This window comes from Staurois parvus, unplaced genomic scaffold (genome assembly GCF_062004578.1).
Source record: "Staurois parvus isolate SC_StPar_1 unplaced genomic scaffold, SC_StPar_1.0 ptg000426l, whole genome shotgun sequence".
NCBI lineage: Eukaryota > Metazoa > Chordata > Amphibia > Anura > Ranidae > Staurois > Staurois parvus.
Genome location: NW_028318222.1, coordinates 3,561,950 through 3,581,121, shown reverse-complemented (window position 1 = coordinate 3,581,121; position 19,172 = coordinate 3,561,950). Strand labels below are relative to the sequence as shown.

Below are 19,172 nucleotides of genomic sequence, written 5' to 3'. Positions count from 1 at the left end.
AGGAATTACAACAGTTTGCATATGTGCCTCCCACTTGTTAAGGGACCAAAAGTAATGGGACAATTGGCTTCTCAGCTATTCCATGGCCAGGTGTGTGTTATTCCCTCATTATCCCAATTACAATGAGCATATAAAAGGTTCAGAGTTCATTTTAAGTGTGCTATTTGCATTTGGAATCTGTTGCAGTCAACTCTAAAGATGAGATCCAAAGAGCTGTCACTATCAGTGAAGCAAGCCATCATTAGGCTGAAAAAACAAAACAAACCCATCAGAGAGATAGCAAAAACATTAGGCGTGGCCACAACAACTGTTTGTAACATTCTTAAAAAGAAGGAACGCACCGGAGAGCTCAGCAACACCAAAAGACCCGGAAGACCACGGAAAACAACTGTGGTGGATGACCGAAGAATTCTTTCCCTGGTGAAAAAACACCCTTCACAACAGCTGGCCAGATCAAGAACACTCTCCAGGAGGTAGGTGTATGTGTGTCAAAGTCAACAATCAAGAGAAGACTTCACCAGAGTGAATACAGAGGGTTCACCACAAGATGGAAACCATTGGTGAGCCTCAAAAACAGGAAGGCCAGATTAGAATTTGCCAAACGACATCTAAAAAAGCCTTCACAGGTCTGGAACAACATCCTATGGACAGATGAGACCAAGATCAACTTGTACCAGAGTGATGGGAAGAGGAGAGTATGGAGAAGGAAAGGAACTGCTCATGATCCTAAGCACACCACCTCATCAGTGAAGCATGGGGGTGGTAGTGTCATGGCGTGGGCATGTATGGCTGCCAATGGAACTGGTTCTCTTGTATTTATTGATGATGTGACTGCTGACAAAAGCAGCAGGATGAATTCTGAAGTGTTTCAGGCAATATTATCTGCTCATATTTAGCCAAATGCTTCACAACTCATTGGACGCCGCTTCACAGTGCAGATGGACAATGACCCAAAGCACACTGCAAAAGCAACCAAAGAGTTTTTTAAGGGAAAGAGGTGGAATGTTACGCAATGGTCAAGTCAATCACCTGACCTGAATCCGATTGAGCATGTATTTCACTTGCTGAAGACAAAACTGAAGGGAAAATGCCCCAAGAACAAGCAGGAACTGAAGACAGTTGCAGTAGAGGCCTGGCAGAGCATCACCAGGGATGGAACTCAGCGTCTGGTGATGTCTATGCGTTCCAGACTTCAGGCTGTAATTGACTGCAAACGATTTGCAACCAAGTATTAAAAAGTGAAAGTTTGATTTATGATTATTATTCTGTCCCATTACTTTTGGTCCCTTAACAAGTGGGAGGCACATATGCAAACTGTTGTAATTCCTACACCGTTTGCCTGATTTGGATGTAAATACCCTCAAATTTAAGCTGACAGTCTGCAGTTAAAGCACATCTTGTTTGTTTCATTTCAAATCCATTGTGGTGGTGTATAGAGCCAAAAATGTTATAATTGTGTGGATGTCCCAATATTTATGGACCTGACTGTAGGACAACAGGTTTATTCAACTATTGAAAGGTTCACAATGACAAATGATGGAAAGATTTATATTTAATGCTCTTTACCAACATGCGGTATTACAGCGCCCGATTCAAGGTCACTGAATAAAAGGAACATGGCGTCTCTTACAGCAAACCCTGGTATGGAAAGAAGCCTCCACGGAGATTGAATACTAGACATAGCTAACTCAAACCATTCAACTTTATCAGACAACTGGGTCTTGTCAGAGGTGTATTTAGGTTTTGTGCTGCCCTAGGCAACACCAAAATCGTCTGCCCCCATAGACACTGACCAACACTCCCCCCCCCTTCCCCCTCCCGCGGAGAGAGCCTGTCATTGACCAAGAACAACCCTGCCCTCCACTCAGGAGAGCCTTTCACTACCCCGCCCCATCCGGTGATAGAGAGAAACACACTCATCTTCGATGCTCCGGACATCCCCGGGAACGAGAGTCAGGCTCTACATACACACCATCAAGCAGCCCGCAGCCTCTCTTGCATCCCACCTGGTTCCCATGGCTCACGTGTTCTTTCTTTTATCCCTTCTTCTGGGGGGAGGTGCTGCCCCCCTGCAAAATGCCGCCCTAGGCAACTGCCTTGTTTGCCTTGTGGTAAATACACCCCGGGGTCTTGTAAGGGTTATTTTGCAAACGATAAAAACAAATATTGGAAGAGTATGCTGATGTACAGATAAGCTGTAAAAACTAAGATCATTCAGCAGTTGTTCTCTTGTCTTTTCTTCATCTAGATCACAACCCAATCTGCAGGTACCGGAACGTGTAGAGATCAGAACCTGTATGAGCAGATCTGTCACTACCATTCATACTCAAGGAGCTATGTATTACTAACCTGAAGAGGACTCTGTCACTGAAAGGGAAAAAAAAACAAACATAAGAAAAAAAAAAAAAAAAAACACACACTATTGGAGGTACTTGAAGCAGCTGCCTGGACTTAAAGTGGTTGTAAACCTAAGACAAGAAATAGGAACAATGCATATAACTCTACTGCGTGTACTTGTCTCAATCCAGAACAGTTTCTGTCTGCTGCCTCCTTCCTCTACTATCAGCATAAAATCACTTCAGAGGAGTTTTCATGACACCAAGAGAAAAATGGTGACAGGGGAGGGTACAGTTATTGATTGACATCCTCTGCTTTGTTCCGGTGTGCTGTGTGAAAGGGGTATCTCTCCTCCCTCTAATCAGTTCTCAGAGCCCTTCTCACTGATGTAACTTCAGCTCCCCGCCCCTGCTTGTCAGGGCTGAGATCCTGTGTTAATACCTTCACTTTGAACAAATGTAGGGGAAAGATAACTGTAGATACACAGGTACAACTGATTTAGGAGGATTTGTTTCATCTCTGTGCAGCCAGTCACTTCACTGGGCAAATGTAAGGGTTTACCACCACTTTAGCCCTTTTGCTGCAGGAGCTGTTTTTGCATTTTTGCACACATTTAAAAAAATTATTTTAGATGATTACACAGAAACCCCAAAAATGTTATATATTTTCTAAAAGCAGAAACCCTAGAGAATAGAATAGTGGTAATTACAGTTTTTTATGTCACACGCTATTAAAACAAAAGGTCTAAGTAATGCAAAATTTCAGTAAAAAAAAAAACAACCACTAAAAGTGAATTTTATTGCAAACAATCGCAATAAATTACCCACATTTTGGTAAAATATAAAAGATGAGGTTGTGCAGAGTAAATAGATACCCAACATGTCAACCCTTAAATTTGCGTGCGCCTGTGAAATGGCATCAAACTTCAGTGGCCTATTTTTATTTCTTTTTTTTAATAGGCGACGCTAAAGTTATGGAGGAGGTCTTGTACTAAAATTATTGCTCTCACTCTGGCGTGCACGGCGATATATAATATGTGCATCACAATCAATGCTTTCCCATGTAGGCGCCCAAGACGCATGTGTTTACGTTCGTACATGCATATATGTGGGAGGCCTCAAAATATTTTTTTTTGGGGGGGGGGATGCTTTGTGCTTGGGTGTAACTATTTTCTGGCAAAATGTTTTACTTTTCGTACGACTTACAGACCTGGCAGCAAAAGGATTATAGAAGAATTCTAGTTATGCATATTTTATATATAGTTATCTTGATCCAGCTTGCTCTCCATTTGCTTCTGAGTCCCATGCCAAGTGGCTGCCCTGTTGCTGGTGAACACAGGAGGTTAGCCGCTTGGCATGGGCACCATTCAGAGATTTCTTTCCATTTTCCTGAACAAATGCAAAACATTTTCTAATTGGAAGAGATGGAGAGGCAGGGCAGTGACATCACACTCTCCACTTCATCCACTCAGAGAATGCTTTGCATTCATAAATTGTACCTGTGCAGAGTGACTGACCACCTGTGTTCAGAATGCAACAGGTCAGCCGCTCAGCACTGAAACCAGAAGCAACTAGAACTGCAGATCACTGGAGCAGTGGTACCTGTGGTTCCAAGGTTCCAGAGGCATTGGCCAGGTATGGTAAATACACAGGTTCATTAGTCCAAGCTGGTTGCAAACTATTAGGATAGTGCTAGGCCCTGCCACTATGCAAGTTTAAGTAAAAGACAGAGGATTTACACCATGGCAGAGTGTTGTATGCAGAGAAGTATTGTTTGTAAGCAGAGTAAACTGTTTGTACAGTTATCTCTGGGTTTTGTAACTGCAGACTGGGGCCTGAAGGCTTTAAACAGTCTTGGGGAGGACGGGGCCCTCAATCTGGTGTCCAGGTCTTTCTGGAGAGCTGTAGGTTGTGCGAGTATGCAGGTGGGTATGCTCGTCAAAGCAAGGCCTTATCATAGCTCAAGGCTCCCATTTGGAGCAGACCCTTGTCATGAAAGAGCTGTGTACTTCAGCCAGTAAGGACTTGTGTACCTGTTAGGGGACTGCAACCCATGTTGGGAAGATTCCTTGCCCACAGGACTAGGAGAGTTGGGCGCAGCTGCATGAGTTTGGGGAGACTGAGAAGGCCAAGTCAACTAGCGAGTCTAGGGGATTAAAAGAAGGCCATACATGATGCGATTTTCACCCACCCATTCTCCACTGAATTTCAGTTTGCTTTTTTTTTTTTTTTTTTTTATTTAACTAAATGTCCTGGGTGCAGAATTTTTTTTTTTTTTAATGCATCTTATACTGCAATACTCGCCTACTTATCGCTGTCTACCACAGACTCTCGCTCAGCCTAGCTCTGCTTATCGTCTTCTGGTTTGAATGATGGTGGGCATCGTGTTAGTCCAGACCATCAATGACCCTCCACCCTGAGGGTGTGCCATAGCGGCAGTCTGGACTCACAAAATGAAATATGCATACAACAGTAGCCACATCACTGTTTGAATCGTCTCAAATGAAAATAAAGTGCTGCAACCCTTAAAAGGACATTCCCCCAGGTGGGGTATGTAATGCACCGTGCCAGACATGCGGTCTCCATCCGCTGCACCTGCAGATATCCAATCACAAAAGGTCGGCAAACATTTGTGATTGGATATTTCCATCACTGCCTGAGCTTATTCCTGGCACCATTCAGGACTACCCAGAAGAGAAAGAAGACATATCATGTGACCGGCCAGAAGACAACTAAAAAGGGTAAACCTTTTTAATTAATATAGAGGAAATGGAGGAAAGGCTAGAGTACATGAATGTAGGTTAAAAGATGTTGGGCCTTAAAGTGGAGCTTCAGTCTGTCTGAGAAAAATTCAAATACTGTAGCTGCTGACTTAATAAAAGGACACTAACCTGTCCAGGAATCCAGTGCCATTATGAATTGGGCTGGTTCTCTGTCAGTCTTCAGGTCCCCAACACCAACATGTTTACTATGGGAAGCCGGCTGTGATTCCTTGTGGCTACTCAACCGGTTTCCCACTGTGCATGGGCGAGACCTGCTGCAATCTGTGAATCCTTCCACATCCTTCTGGGACCTATGACTTGCCCCAGAAGGTTGCTGGAGAGGGGGGGGGGGAGGGGAGATCATCCCTTGGAACTGCTGCAGTGATCCAACCAGAAGTGGGAGCAGGTACCTGTCAAAATCCCCAGCTACTTACCTGCGCCCCCCCCCCAAAAAAAAGGGTCAGAAGTAGAGGAGGCAGAGGGGCATAAAGCGGAACTTCCTCTTTAGGATGAAGTTCTGCTTTAATCCCAAAAAAGTGTCTACATTCAGTGACCCACACCTACATGGAAGTCAAATTGGGAGCAGCAGTTGAATCGATGCAGCGGCTGTGTCCCAGCTGATTAGGACTGCCTGCACACTGATACATGGAACACCTGTGCATTCATGCAGAAAAAACATGGCCCCCACACAGATTTAGTAGTCAGACCCCTAGACACATTCTAACACTACGTTAATGAAGATATAGCAGGGAAAAACTAAGAGCTTAAAAAAAAAAATTCAAGTTAATCAGCAACGTATGCATTCAGCCTTTTAATGGAAGTAAAATGAGAAAAATCTGTGCTAAGATTAAGAGTGAAAGCTATTTGTAAAAACATAGCTGCATAACCGCTAGACTTTCCGAAGAAAAGAATCTAATTTTATAAGCATCTATTTTTAAGCCGCAACAACTGGAACTGACTCAACATTCTTTGGGTAAATTTCTGGGCCTGGCAAATACAAAGAAATGCAGTGAAGGACAAAAGAAATTCCTCTGGATCTCTAGTTATTCGTTAAGATTCCACCTACTGCGTATGCAGAATAGTTTGGGTACTTGTCTTCAACACAGGCAATGTACAATGATCTTGCAAGCCTTCACAATACTTCCGTGTTAACGGCCCACTAAATATAAATGACGAGCCGGTTTATGTAAAACATGGTTTAATTACATTTATGGATAAACATGTTGTTTCAGCTTAGCCCAACAGAAGATATTTAAAATGAAGGTGGTATAGTAGATAGCAGTATTTTTAATCACACAGTTGACTTCCCCTGTGCTAATCCACACCAGCAAACAATCAGTTGTATTTGTGATATCTACTTTCGTGTAATATGACAAAACTGTAAGACAGGCTATATGTCAAACTGATATAAAAGGTTAATATCTCCGTATGGGTGTGGGTGCTTTTGCCGCCATATTCAGGAAGGGACAGGGCACTTATCACACAAGCGATTTTAGAACAATATGCAGAAGTAACAAAACTGCTCTCTAATACGGTCGTTGCTAGCAAAAATAAGATTTTATACTTGCCGTAAAATCTAATTGTTGGAATCCATTGAGGGGCCCAAGAATTCAGAAACAATTGGATACTACTGCTGCCCATATACAGTCAGGTCCATAAATATTGGGACATCAACACAATTCTAACATTTTTGGCTCTATACACCACCACAATGGATTTGAAATGAAATGAACAAGATGTGCTTTAACTGCAGACTGTCAGCTTTAATTTGAGGGTATTTACATCCAAATCAGGTGAACGGTGCAGGAATTACAACAGTTTGCATATGTGCCTCCCACTTGTTAAGGGACCAAAAGTAATGGGACAATTGGCTTCTCGGCTGTTTCATGGCCAGGTGTGTGTTATTCCCTCATTATCCCAATTACAATGAGCAGATAAAAGGTCCAGAGTTCATTTCAAGTGTGCTATTTGCATTTGGAATCTGTTGCTGTCAACTTTCAAGGTGAGATCCAAAGAGCTGTTACTATCAGCGAAGCAAGCCATCATTAGGCTGAAAAAACAAAACAAACCCATCAGAGAGATAGCAAAAACATTAGGTGTGGCCAAAACAACTCTTTGGAACATTCTTAAAAAGAAGGAACGCACCGGTGAGCTCAGCAACACCAAAAGACGCGGAAGACCACGGAAAACAACTGTGGTGGATGACCGAAGAATTCTTTCCCTGGTGAAGAAAACACCCTTCACAACAGTTGGCCAGATCAAGACCACTCTCCAGGAGGTAGATGTATGTGTGTCAAAGTCAACAATCAAGAGAAGACTTCACCAGAGTGAATACAGAGGGTTCACCACAACATGGAAACCATTGGTGAGCCTCAAAAACAGGAAAGCCAGATTAGAGTTTGCCAAACAACATCTAAAAAAGCCTTCACAGTTCTGGAACAACATCCTATGGACAGATGAGACCAAGATCAACTTGTACCAGAGTGATGGGAAGAGAAGAGTATGGAGAAGGAAAGGAACTGCTCATGATCCTAAGCATACCACCTCATCAGTGAAGCATGGTGGTGGTAGTGTCATGGCGTGGGCATGTATGGCTGCCAATGGAACTGGTTCTCTTGTATTTATTGATGATGTGACTGCTGACAAAAGCAGCAGGATGAATTCTGAAGTGTTTCGGGCAATATTATCTGCTCATATTCAGCCAAATGCTTCAGAACTCATTGGACGCCGCTTCACAGTGCAGATGGGCAATGACCCAAAGCAGACTGCAAAAGCAACCAAAGAGTTTTTTAAGCGAAAGAAGTGGAATGTTATGCAATGGTCAAGTCAATCACCTGACCTGAATCCGATTGAGCATGCATTTCACTTGCTGAAGACAAAACTGAAGGGAAAATGCCCCAAGAACAAGCAGGAACTGAAGACAGTTGCAGTAGAGGCCTGGCAGAGCATCACCAGGGATGAAACCCACCGTCTGGTGATGTCTATGCATTCCAGACTTCAGGCTGTAATTGACTGCAAAGGATTTGCAACCAAGTATTAAAAAGTGAAAGTTTGATTTATGATTATTATTCTGTCCCATTACTTTTGGTCCCTTAACAAGTGTGAGGCACGTATGCCAACTGTTGTAATTCCTACACCGTTCACCTGATTTGGATGTAAATACCCTCAAATTAAAGCTGACAGTCTTCAGTTAAAGCACATCTTGTTCGTTTCATTTCAAATCCATTGTGGTGGTGTATGGAGCCAAAAATGTTAGAATTGTGGCGCTGTCCCAATATTGATGGACCTGACTGTAGGTTTAGCTGGCCCCCGTAAAACCCATTCTCTACCTAGCACTCCTCAGTTTTGTGCAAAAGCATTACTAGGGCTGGGGTGGGACCTGGGTCCCTCGGATTCCAAAAAAGAGTTTTTACGTTAAGTACAAAATTCCGAACCAGATGAGGCATGGCCCCCTGCAAGACAAGAATAGCTGCCAACAAAGGATCAACCTGATGCTCAAGACCAGAACAGAAAAGAGAGATCTAAAAAAAAAAAAGAGAAAATCATCACAACGATAGGTATAGATAAATAGGTTGTAATCTAGTGCCTAGATGCTTTACCTTCATCCCTTATGCATATATACATAAACCAAATGCCCTTGGGCCTTTAAACAAGGTATAAAATTGAGCAGAATATACATAAAAAAAGATCAATTTAAAGCATAACATGAAGATCTCACAGATTAAAACAAACTGGTCAGTTATATTCAACATTTAGCAGCCTAGAGCACACATTATATTGATAATTAATCCATACATATATTGCCAGAGTCAAATTACTAAAAAGGAAGGCATCAAAAACTTGACACATTTCATGAATCTTCACTTCTTCAGGAGTAGCTGCTACCAGTATAAAATCTGGAAGAAACCAGCTTGATAACAAGATCATTGTTGTGACACCTGCAAGTGGTGACCACCACATATTGTCTGGTCTGGGAGTTGTGGAAAGGGTATGGTACATCCCACCAGGATAACCAAAGAGCGGCAAAGGGAGGTATAAATACAGAATATGAAAACCCAAAGTCCCACCTGTTGCCAATCATATGTGAGATCCATCCGGCAACATGGCTGCACAACTGTCCATTATCAAGTGGAGAAGAATACGAATTGAGGAGAAGGGTGTGTAAGAGGTACCCCTACAAAGAGAAGCAGTACTGAAGGTACACCACAAACACAGACTGGTGCACATGAACACCAGCAGAACAAGAGGATGAGCAAGACACATCCCTATTGAACACCCCAATAGGTCTTTGGGTCCTGGAAGAGAAAATCTGCAGGACCTGTCTTACCTTGATCCAGAAAATAGTCCTAGGAAGAATCTCACCTGCACTGTTCCAGAAAGATGTCTGCAGCCATGAAGAAAGGGGCAGGAATCTTAGTAACATGGCTAAGAACATTTACATGGTTGGGGACAAAACCAAGAAAGGAATCTGGAGGAACTGGAGAGGGTACAGATCAGCCACTGAAGGAAGACCTATCTCTAGGTGATCACTTTTTGCCAGATGTACTCTATTCCCAAAAGGGGGTACCTGTAGCAGAATCCCAACATGTTCTGCCTGCTGACAATCAAGGGGAGCACATGGGTCCAAAAATGGTTTCTTCCTACCATACAAGATATATGGTGTACCCCAGGCAAGGCAGACCTTCTCTTGTGTGGAGACTACCATCTAAGGAGATGATTACTATTATTATACAGGATTTATATAGCGCCAACAGTTTGCGCAGCGCTTTATAATATAAGGGAGACAGTACAATTACAATACATTTCAGTACAGAAGGGATATGAGGGCCCTACTCGTGGAGCTTACAATCTAAAGGAAGGGGGAGGTAATACAAAAGGTGATAGCTGCGGGGGATGATCTGGCAGAGGTGATTCAAGTACAGTTCTTAGGTGGGAGGTGGGGTAGGCTTCCCTGAAGAAGTGAGTTTTCAAAGATCGCCTAAAGGCAGACAGGGTGGGGGGCTGACCGGACATGCTGTGGTAGGGAGTTCCAGAGGATGGGAGAGGCTCTGGAGAAGTCTTGGAGGCGAGCGTGGGAGGAGGTGATGAGGGAGCTAGAGAGGAGGATATCATGGGAGGAGCGGAGTTGGCAATTTGGGCGGTATCTGTGGATGAGGTTGGCGATGTAGCTAGGGGAAGTGTTGTGGATGGCTTTGTAAGCTGTGGTTAGAATTTTGAATTTTATACGTTGGGTTAGTGGAAGTCAGTGGAGAGATTGGCAGAGAGGGGCAGCAGTCGCTGATTGGTTGGTAAGGTGTATGAGTCTAGCAGCAGCATTCATAATAGACTGAAGGGGGGATAGCCTGTGTAAAGGTAGACCAATGAGGAGGGAGTTGCAGTAATCGAGGCGGGATATAACCAAGGCGTGGATAAGTTGTTTTGTGGTGTTATTGGTCAGGAAGAGGCGGATTTTGGAAATGTTCCGGAGGTTGAGGCGGCAGGATTTAGCCAGTGAGTGGATGTGGGGCCTAAAGGAGAGGTCAGAGTCTAGGATTACGCTGATGATAATGCATTGTCTCCAAGGAACACAGTGGTTAAGAATATCATTCCCAGTAACATCCATTGTAAGTACAAGGCCCACTTGTACTGTCACAGTGAGAACTCCCAAGCCTTCTTGGAAGTTCTGCAACACACAGGAATCCAACTCACAATAGGATCACTCAACAAAATGGACTGTGGATGCTTTGCCAGAATGGGGCAGGTCAGATCTCTTCTGGCGAGCCTAACTGTGGCCCTAGCTATAGGGATACCCCCAACAAGTGGAGTCCCCCCAAGGTAAGGAAAAGAAAACACACCATTTATCCTAAGCAGGAACGTCTGTCAATAGAGACCATCTGGATATTTCGACCTAAGTCCAGACCCTCGAGAGTAGAGGGAAGGGATGAAAAAGGAACAAAAGTCAACAAGAGAAGGGGAAACAGTGTTAGAAGGGTTTGATCTGAACAGCTTCACACATCAGTGAATAACTGTTACCAAGGCTAGACGCTAATGCGGCCCTAAGCAGTTGAAGCTTGCCGCTGTTAGGCCCCTCAAAATGGTTCTGGCTGCATAGGTCCAAAAAGTTGGCCTTCCTCAGGGAAGATCATCTGAGCATTCCACAATGATGCTCCTTACCTTAACCGTACCTTCATACAGAAAAGTTATCAGTTGACCACTGGCTTTGGGAATTAGGCACACTAGTCCAAGAGTACCTACTGCTGAAGTAAATAAAGGAGAGGAATGGGATCTCTCCAACTCCCTGAAGACCTGCACATACTTCAGCCACCCATACCATTGCTAATGATAGTGTCAAGAGCAGTTCTGAAGAGATAATGGCCCCCAAAAGTATAATCGAGTTAGGTACTCGTTCGACATATCATCAGCATCCCAACCATATAGAAAAAGTGCCCAGGGCATTTGTACATACATCAGTCCCACGTAAGCGACACATTTAGATGAGTGCAACAGACCATTACAGCTAACACACAAGGCTCCAGCCATAGCTGTGAAATGGGGGGTTTATCTCAGTGGCAGAGGAATGCCTCTTGAAGGAACCCACCCATTCTGACAGAGTTTGACAGATTAAAGTTATTAGCAACATAAGACAAAGGGCTAGACCAGCCAAATAAAAATGGGTTTTAAAAGGATAGGTTTACCTTTTGAACCCTCAACCAGCCTAGTGGAATTCCTATTGAGATGGGTCACTGGTTCACCTATGGTGGGAACATGCAACTAATTTACATATTCCTTTCCTAATGGCGAGTTTCCAGTTCACATGGTAGATAAGTCAAAATGTGGATGTAACAGAAAGGTGTTTGCAGCTGTAAGAGCTTTGAAAGACCCAAAGCTTGGAACAGATGGCTGATCCTCTAGATGCAGGGTAATATTCACTGCATCAATAATGTTTGAAACAACTTTTACAACTCTGAGTCAGTGGTAGGAGACTGCAGTACCTCAAAAATACATCTCTTTAGGAGACAGACTATTAGAAAACAGTTTGATTTAAAATGGAACTAAAAGGCAAAACCTTTTTTTCATTTTGGATAGACAAAGGGAATGTCATAACCCCTGTCAGATTTTTGTTTTTGTCACCCACCACAGAGCTTAAAAATGTTGTTTCCAGAAACACAGAAGTGACATTCAAGTGACCCTTGTGATATACGTGCTCACAAAAGAATTTCCTATCCCCCTTAGGACGTTTATGTGGACGAAATGCGTAGGGGCAGCGCTTTGGAGACAATGTCATCACGCATGCACACCAGACTGGGTGGCAAACTGAGCTGCAGGAAACATGCTGCTTAGTTGTCATCCCTTTTAAGTGCAACTATTAATAAGCGTTTGCTGTTTATTACAACGATGCCCTATGATTCCTCCGTTTTTTTGTGACTGATTGGGATTGGCATTGGGGCTGTTATTTCGCACAATTTGGTTCCATCTTGCAACATCTTGTGATAGCTGGAGCAGTGACAGGTACCCTTTATTAAAACATCTGGGGTCTATTTAGACCAGACTTCTCCACCCTTAAAAGCATCAGTTTGATCAGATGCTATCACAAGTCAGTATTGGCATGTTTACATCCTGGTGAAACTGAAGTTACAAAATCCTTATCATCCAGTCAGTCATCTCTATGGCAAGCCGGTGGAACCACCGGCTTCAGTCCCAGGCTTCCCAGTGGGAGGGGAGAGCCCAGAAAGATGCTGGAAGATGGCCGGGGGGAACCTCCTCCTGTCAGATGTAAAAGCGATCCAGCAGCTATTTGACCGCTCAGATTACATTTACATTATTTAGTATCACCAGCCATAAATTTTGCAGCTGCAGGCATCATCCCGGTATAACCACTGAAAGTTCAGAACTTCATATGACATTCTGGGTGGGAAGTGGTCAACAGTACAAAGTTGCGAAATAACACACAAGGCTTAAATACTTTGCCTTGTATTGTCATTCAAGTCTATGTTGTTTTAATCCTCTTATCTCTGCTGCACTGTATGGCGTCATACTAAAATGCATCATTCTTTAGAGCCTTGAGCTAGCATGGCAATGTTTCCACTCCACTTGCTGTTTGTACCAACCCACTGGTGACACCCTTCCTGAGCCCACTATCTCCTGTAACCCACTATAAGCCCAACTGCAACTTTCAGATGGCATGTGCTAGCCCAGATTTTAGGAAATCGCAGAGCATTGATAAATGAAGGACTCTATATGTGAACAGTAATATAGAATTCTTTTTAAGACCGTATTGCAGCCGTCTACAAAATAGCTGGTTCTTTACCGAAAACACAAAAAGTCTCTTGCACTTGGCATAGGAACAAAGAGCTCTTCTCTGGCAGGTACTATTGCCAGTACTGGATGCTTTAATAATAAAAGGTAGTTTTCAGGAGTAATGCTGATCCTGCTGTAAATCAGTTGTGTTTATGGCTCTGTAATAGACTGCCATTATACCATTTGGCTGTGTAATACAGCAGTGCTGCGTTTTCCTTCCCCTAGTGTCATACCCAATTAGCAATATACAAGGGCAACTATTCACATTGCTAACTGCTGGAGAGAGAATTTTGCTGAGTCTAGTCACCGGTGGATGACAAAACACTCCAAGCGGGTCAAGCCCAGACCAAACAATGATGAGATGGTAAATATGGCAAGCACACAAAAACAACTGAACTCTCAGTCTTTAGTGACGGCATAAATCTCATGCAATTAGTCTCAGGACACAGCTGTGGTGCACGGATGGTAAATGGATCTACAAAACGGCTTGAAGAAAGCGTAGGTTTTAATCTGCGAGACCCCCTGCTGACCCCTTCGAGAACTGCACCACAGACTGAATATGTTATTACAGGAATTTCCAAAGTACTGACAATTCACTCAGCACTTTACATACTGTATAATCACATCAGTCCCTGTCAAGGAGCTTACAATCTAATGATCTTACCACACTTGCATACATATACATAAGGCCAATTTACAGATGGGCCAATTATCCTACCAGCATATCTTTATAGTGCGGGATGAAACCTGGAGAAAACCCAAGCAAGTGCAGGGACAACATGCAAACGCCATGCAGATAATGTCCTGACCCAGAGGAACACAGTGCAGGTATATGAAGGGGAAATTTACATGACAAAAGCATTGTGATTCCAGAACCTCCAGCACAAATCCCACTAGGATTTTTAAATGGTTATAAGCTCTAAAGAGCAGGGCCCTCCAAACCCTCTTGTATTGAACTGTATTGTTGCTGTATTGTCTCCCGTTATATTGTAAAGCACTGAGAAACTGTTGCGCTATATAAATCCTGTATAATAATAATAAAAAAAGGTTTGTTTTTTTTACCTTAATGCATTCAATGCATTAAAGGTAAAAAAAAACCCTTTTGGAGTACAGCATTCTCCTCAAACTTACCTGAGCCTGACCTTGATTCAGCGCTGTGCACAAGAGCAGCAGCTCTCTCTGCACTGGATAGAAAAGCAAAAGCAGGAGCCATTGTCTCCTGCCGCTTTCAATCAACCATTGAGGTGAGAGTGGGAGGCAGGGCTGAGATCTGTGTGTCAATGGACACACAAAGCCCAGCTCAGAAGTGAGCCTGCTCAAGCTCCCCTGTAGCAAGCAGCAAGGGGAGGAGCTAGAAGCACCACTGGGTGTAGCAATTGTACGTACAGAGATGGATGCCAACCTCCATTTTGCCAAAGGCCCTCCATCTTGTATCATTTCTACTCCAAATCAGCTCCCCCCTCCCTCTCTGTTGAGTGACACGTGGTCCCTGTGTGCTGGGTTCAGAAGTGCACAGGCATCAGGCACAGCTTCATGGTTATAAATCCCAAATTAGCTGGTGCCCGGGTGTCTGTTAGCTTCTCAATCTGAGATAATCGTAAAGCCATAAACCAGTCCTTCACTGGACTTCAAACACATTCAGAGATAGCCGTAAAACAGACCTCACATTTAAAACCCACTTTCCCATATCATTTCATATCTTAAGATAGGAAATAATTACCAGGAAACCAAGCATATATTCAGATAGCTCAGTTTAATTCAAGTCGTCTGATATCTTACACACCCTAGTTGAAGTCTACAGGAGAGCAGAAAGCCATATAGTTAAAGCTGGAATAGTGAAATATGCCATATTTGATGTCTGGACGTTCAGAATATCATTCTGCATATTAATCTACTAGCGGCTAGGCTGCTGCATGTCCCTAGGGAAGGTTATTGACCATGGTATAACTTGCGAGGGATTTGGTCATAGCCTGAGTTCCCTGCCTACAACACCCCTCCCCAAATGAGGCGATTGGTTCTCTACTTTAAGGAGACACCCTGCTGAGTTCCTAGAAAAAGGCTGTTATGCTTGGAGAAATTAAGTTGAAGAATTCTCCCCTTTTAACATCAGGAACCAACTTGGGAGACAGTACCCTTTTGCTCTGACACTTGAACGCTGCTTAAACCAAGGCTGACGGCAAGTATTCTACCTCTCTAACTTTCCGTTATCTCCCTGTTGTGTTATTGCGCTCTGTATTTATATAATATATATGCTACATCTTTTTCTGTAAATATTTTTATTGCACCATTTTGACCTTTTTAGTAACAAATCCTATTTCTGAAAAGTGTTGAACGGTTTCTAAAGCTCTTTAATGCAAACTAAGAATCCCTGTCTCTGAAGAGCGCTAATGTGTGTTTTAAACTTCTGCATACATCTGTATGCGGTGACATTGTGTATACAGACGCTTATTCAAACATCATAGTGTTATTGCTAATATTGGCGAGTTTCCTCCTTTTTTCTACAAAAAGGCGGTGGTGGCAGTGTGAAGGGTTAATTGCGTATTTAACCTGACCCAGTGACAATCGCTCTCAGGCTGCAGGTACATAGATTGTGGTCCATTAGCTGGGAAATCTTTGTGCAGGGTGCAGCTGAGCATGGCATTGTTATGCACGTGACAGATCGATTTTAGATTGGCTAGTCCTTCGGTCACGAGTTGGTGAGAAGGACTGGGGGTCTGACGCAGTGTCCATCACACTGGGGACTCCAGATGGAGGAGGATCAGGGTTGTTCTGTGCAAAAACATCACATAAAGCACGCAAGTATAACGTGTTAAAAAAAAAAATCCACTTTAACCACTTCCCATCCGGCTCATGTATATAAACGGCCAGAAGAGAGCAGTGCAGGGGCGGGTGGCCATTTATAAACGGCCTCCCCACTCCCTGGGAGCGTGCAAGACCGCGATCCTGTGCCCACTGGGTCCTCCGGACACAGTGGAACACTGATCGTTGTACGGACCTCTGTGTGAGGTCCCGATCATGTGATCACTCATTGGCCAATCAGTGATCACATGAAGAGTAGTAAGCAAGATGTCACTTCTGCTTACTATGTGTGAAATCTGTGAATGACCACAGAGGTCACATGGTACAAGGCTATTCACAACAGCCTTGTACCATGTGACAAGCTGTGACCAATCACAGCTCACACAGTATTTCTCAATGGCTGCAAGAATGCAGCCAGAGAGAAGGAGAAATTATTGCTTTTACAGCCTTTAAGGGTGTAAAAGCAATCAGTGTAAAAAAATAAATATTCATCACCCCACACTATGGTGACATTGTACTGCTAGGGTGACAGTATGTTAAAAAAACAAATATGAATTAAAAAAAAAAATAAAAATGCTAAAAAAAAAAATGTAAAAAATTATAATTTTTGGTTATAAACTAATTTGGGTTATTTTTTTTTTTACTGAAAAGATAACTGAATACATTTTGGCCAAGATTTATGAAGAAAGATTATTTGTAAAATTTTATAAGAAAGCGCTGTGTAAATTGACGGCGCTATATAAGTACCTGAAATAAAAACACTTTTATTCAAAATTTTGGGACTTTCATTTATATAGCAAAAAAAAAAAAAAAATCCCAGTGGTGAATAAATACCACCAAAATAAAGTTTTATCTGTCTCAAAAAAAAAAAAATGCTAAAAAATTCAAATTGGTACAGTGTTGCATAACAGCGCAATTGTCATTCAAAGTGTGATAGCGCTGAAAGCTGAAAATTGGCCTGAACAGGAAGGGGGTAAAAATGTCTGGACTTGAAGTGGTTAAGGATAAGAGCACCTTTTCATGCAAGGCCTGGTACCCACCCTACCCCCAATACTGGCCAGCCTGCCCAGGGCCGGAACATTATTTTAATTACCTGCCACTCCCAATGTTTTGCATGCACTGGAAGGCATTATAGAGTAAAAAGTCGTCTTACTGCAGGCGCCCAAGACAGCCACTGAAATCTTCATTTCTAGGGAGTTTTTAATTGCTAGTAAAAGCTCAGACTTTTAGCATTCGCTGGCTACTTGGGGTTCTAATGACTTACTAGGTAGAGAAGCAAAGTTTAGCTCGAGAAGCCCTGTACTTTAACCTTCAAAATTAAAAAAGAAGGAAAAATGACTTGGCCAGCAGGTGTTAAGCAAAGAAGCTTTTGTCGCAATGCTCATTTCCTCTTCAGAGTCGCCTGCCAAAGACTTCCACTTCTTGCTGCTGCTGCCCCTCGGCTTCCTGAGAGCCCAGGTTATCAAGGACCAATTCTGCGGGGGTGCATCATCATGCCAACCTAGGCTCACCTTGCTGTTTTGTACACGAGTAAGGCCTGTCCACAACCAAATGGAAAGAAAAGGCCATGAACGCCAGTTAAAAAAAAAAAAAAAAAAAATTATGACTACTAAAGAAAAACAGATGTGTGGGGAGGTGTAGTATGGCTGGACAGGGGCGACCTGTGTCTCCAAGCTGGAGTATGGCTTTGAAAGCAAGTCAACAGTAACAACTTCCATAATTATAGCCTCACACAATCCCATCAAAAGATTTTCTTTGCATGACACTTTTCTTTTTTTTATGAACCTTGCAACAATCATCAGTATAACTTTGATAGTTTTACTATTTCTGCTTCTGGTTAAATCACTGCCAACCTGTTTTCTAAACTGAAATACTTTGCCTTTCTTTCCAGAAAGACTTTTGTAACCTTCATATATACTGTACATGCAATACTTGTAGATGGTCATGCAAAAATGAACCCAATTCTCCGATCAAATAGACTTTTCTTTAAGCAAATATCACTCGTTGAAGGAAAGCGGCCATGAAAAACATGGGGTACCCATCAGCAGACCGTGCTCGGAGGACGAAGATCCCTGGCATGTTGGTTTCCTGTATATCTTCAATAAATATTTTTAGTAATTTTTAATATCAGTACCTGCTTTGTGCTTGATATAAGCACTGTCCCTCCTAAAAGAATGCACATTATTTTATATTGAGTGCCAGCGTGTTATTGTTCACTAGCACTTATATAAGCAGGCCTAAAGCTGAACTCTAGGCAGATATAAAAGACAGATTAATGCATCTCTGTAATAAAAATACAACACTCAATGTGCTTTCAAATGCTAGTATTGCAAGTTCCTGAATATGATCTGGTATCAGACTCTGGAATAGCACAGCTTCACGTACTGACAAGGGGCATGCTGATAAAAAGCAACAGAGAGATGAGGACATCACTGTGCTGCTTCTCTTCACTGGCCCACACAGAAGTGGGCCCAGGATGAACTGGACTCAAAGGAATTGCGTTCAATGATGCTGATCACCATACTGAGGACATCTAGTGGCAGAGAAAAGAACTGTGGAAAAACTCTATTACAACTGAATATTACAGCAAAATCATTTTTTTAATCTTTTAATTGGCTATTCTTGTTATTTTTGTCCAGAGTTCTGCTTCACATTAAATTTGTTTGGATTATTTATTGTATTACATCAGGGATGCTCGACCTGTCGCACTCGGAGCCCTCTGATGTGACCCTCAAACTAAATGCAGGAGTTTTGGTGTGCTTTCAGAGTGCACAACAGCATCAAGATAGAATAGAAGTCTATGGCAAAAAATAGCTAACTTGCAGGAAAGCCGAAGGTGAACTTCACTGCACCCACAATGTGGGCAAACCACAGTGTATTAGTGTGAAAGCAGCCTTATAGGGGGCTTAGGACAGTAAGGGCTAGTTTACATTTGCGGTTTGGGAGGTGTTTACCACACTTCCCAACCACTAGTATAGCGTCAGTGGTTGTAATGGTG

The 19,172-nt window shown here is 42.8% G+C and overlaps 1 protein-coding gene across 2 annotated transcripts in view; it reads right to left on the bottom strand.

The window, feature by feature from the left end:
- BRF1 (BRF1 general transcription factor IIIB subunit) overlaps positions 1-19,172 on the bottom strand; it is a 507,447-nt gene that overhangs the window by 440,764 nt on the left and 47,511 nt on the right. The window lies entirely within an intron of this gene.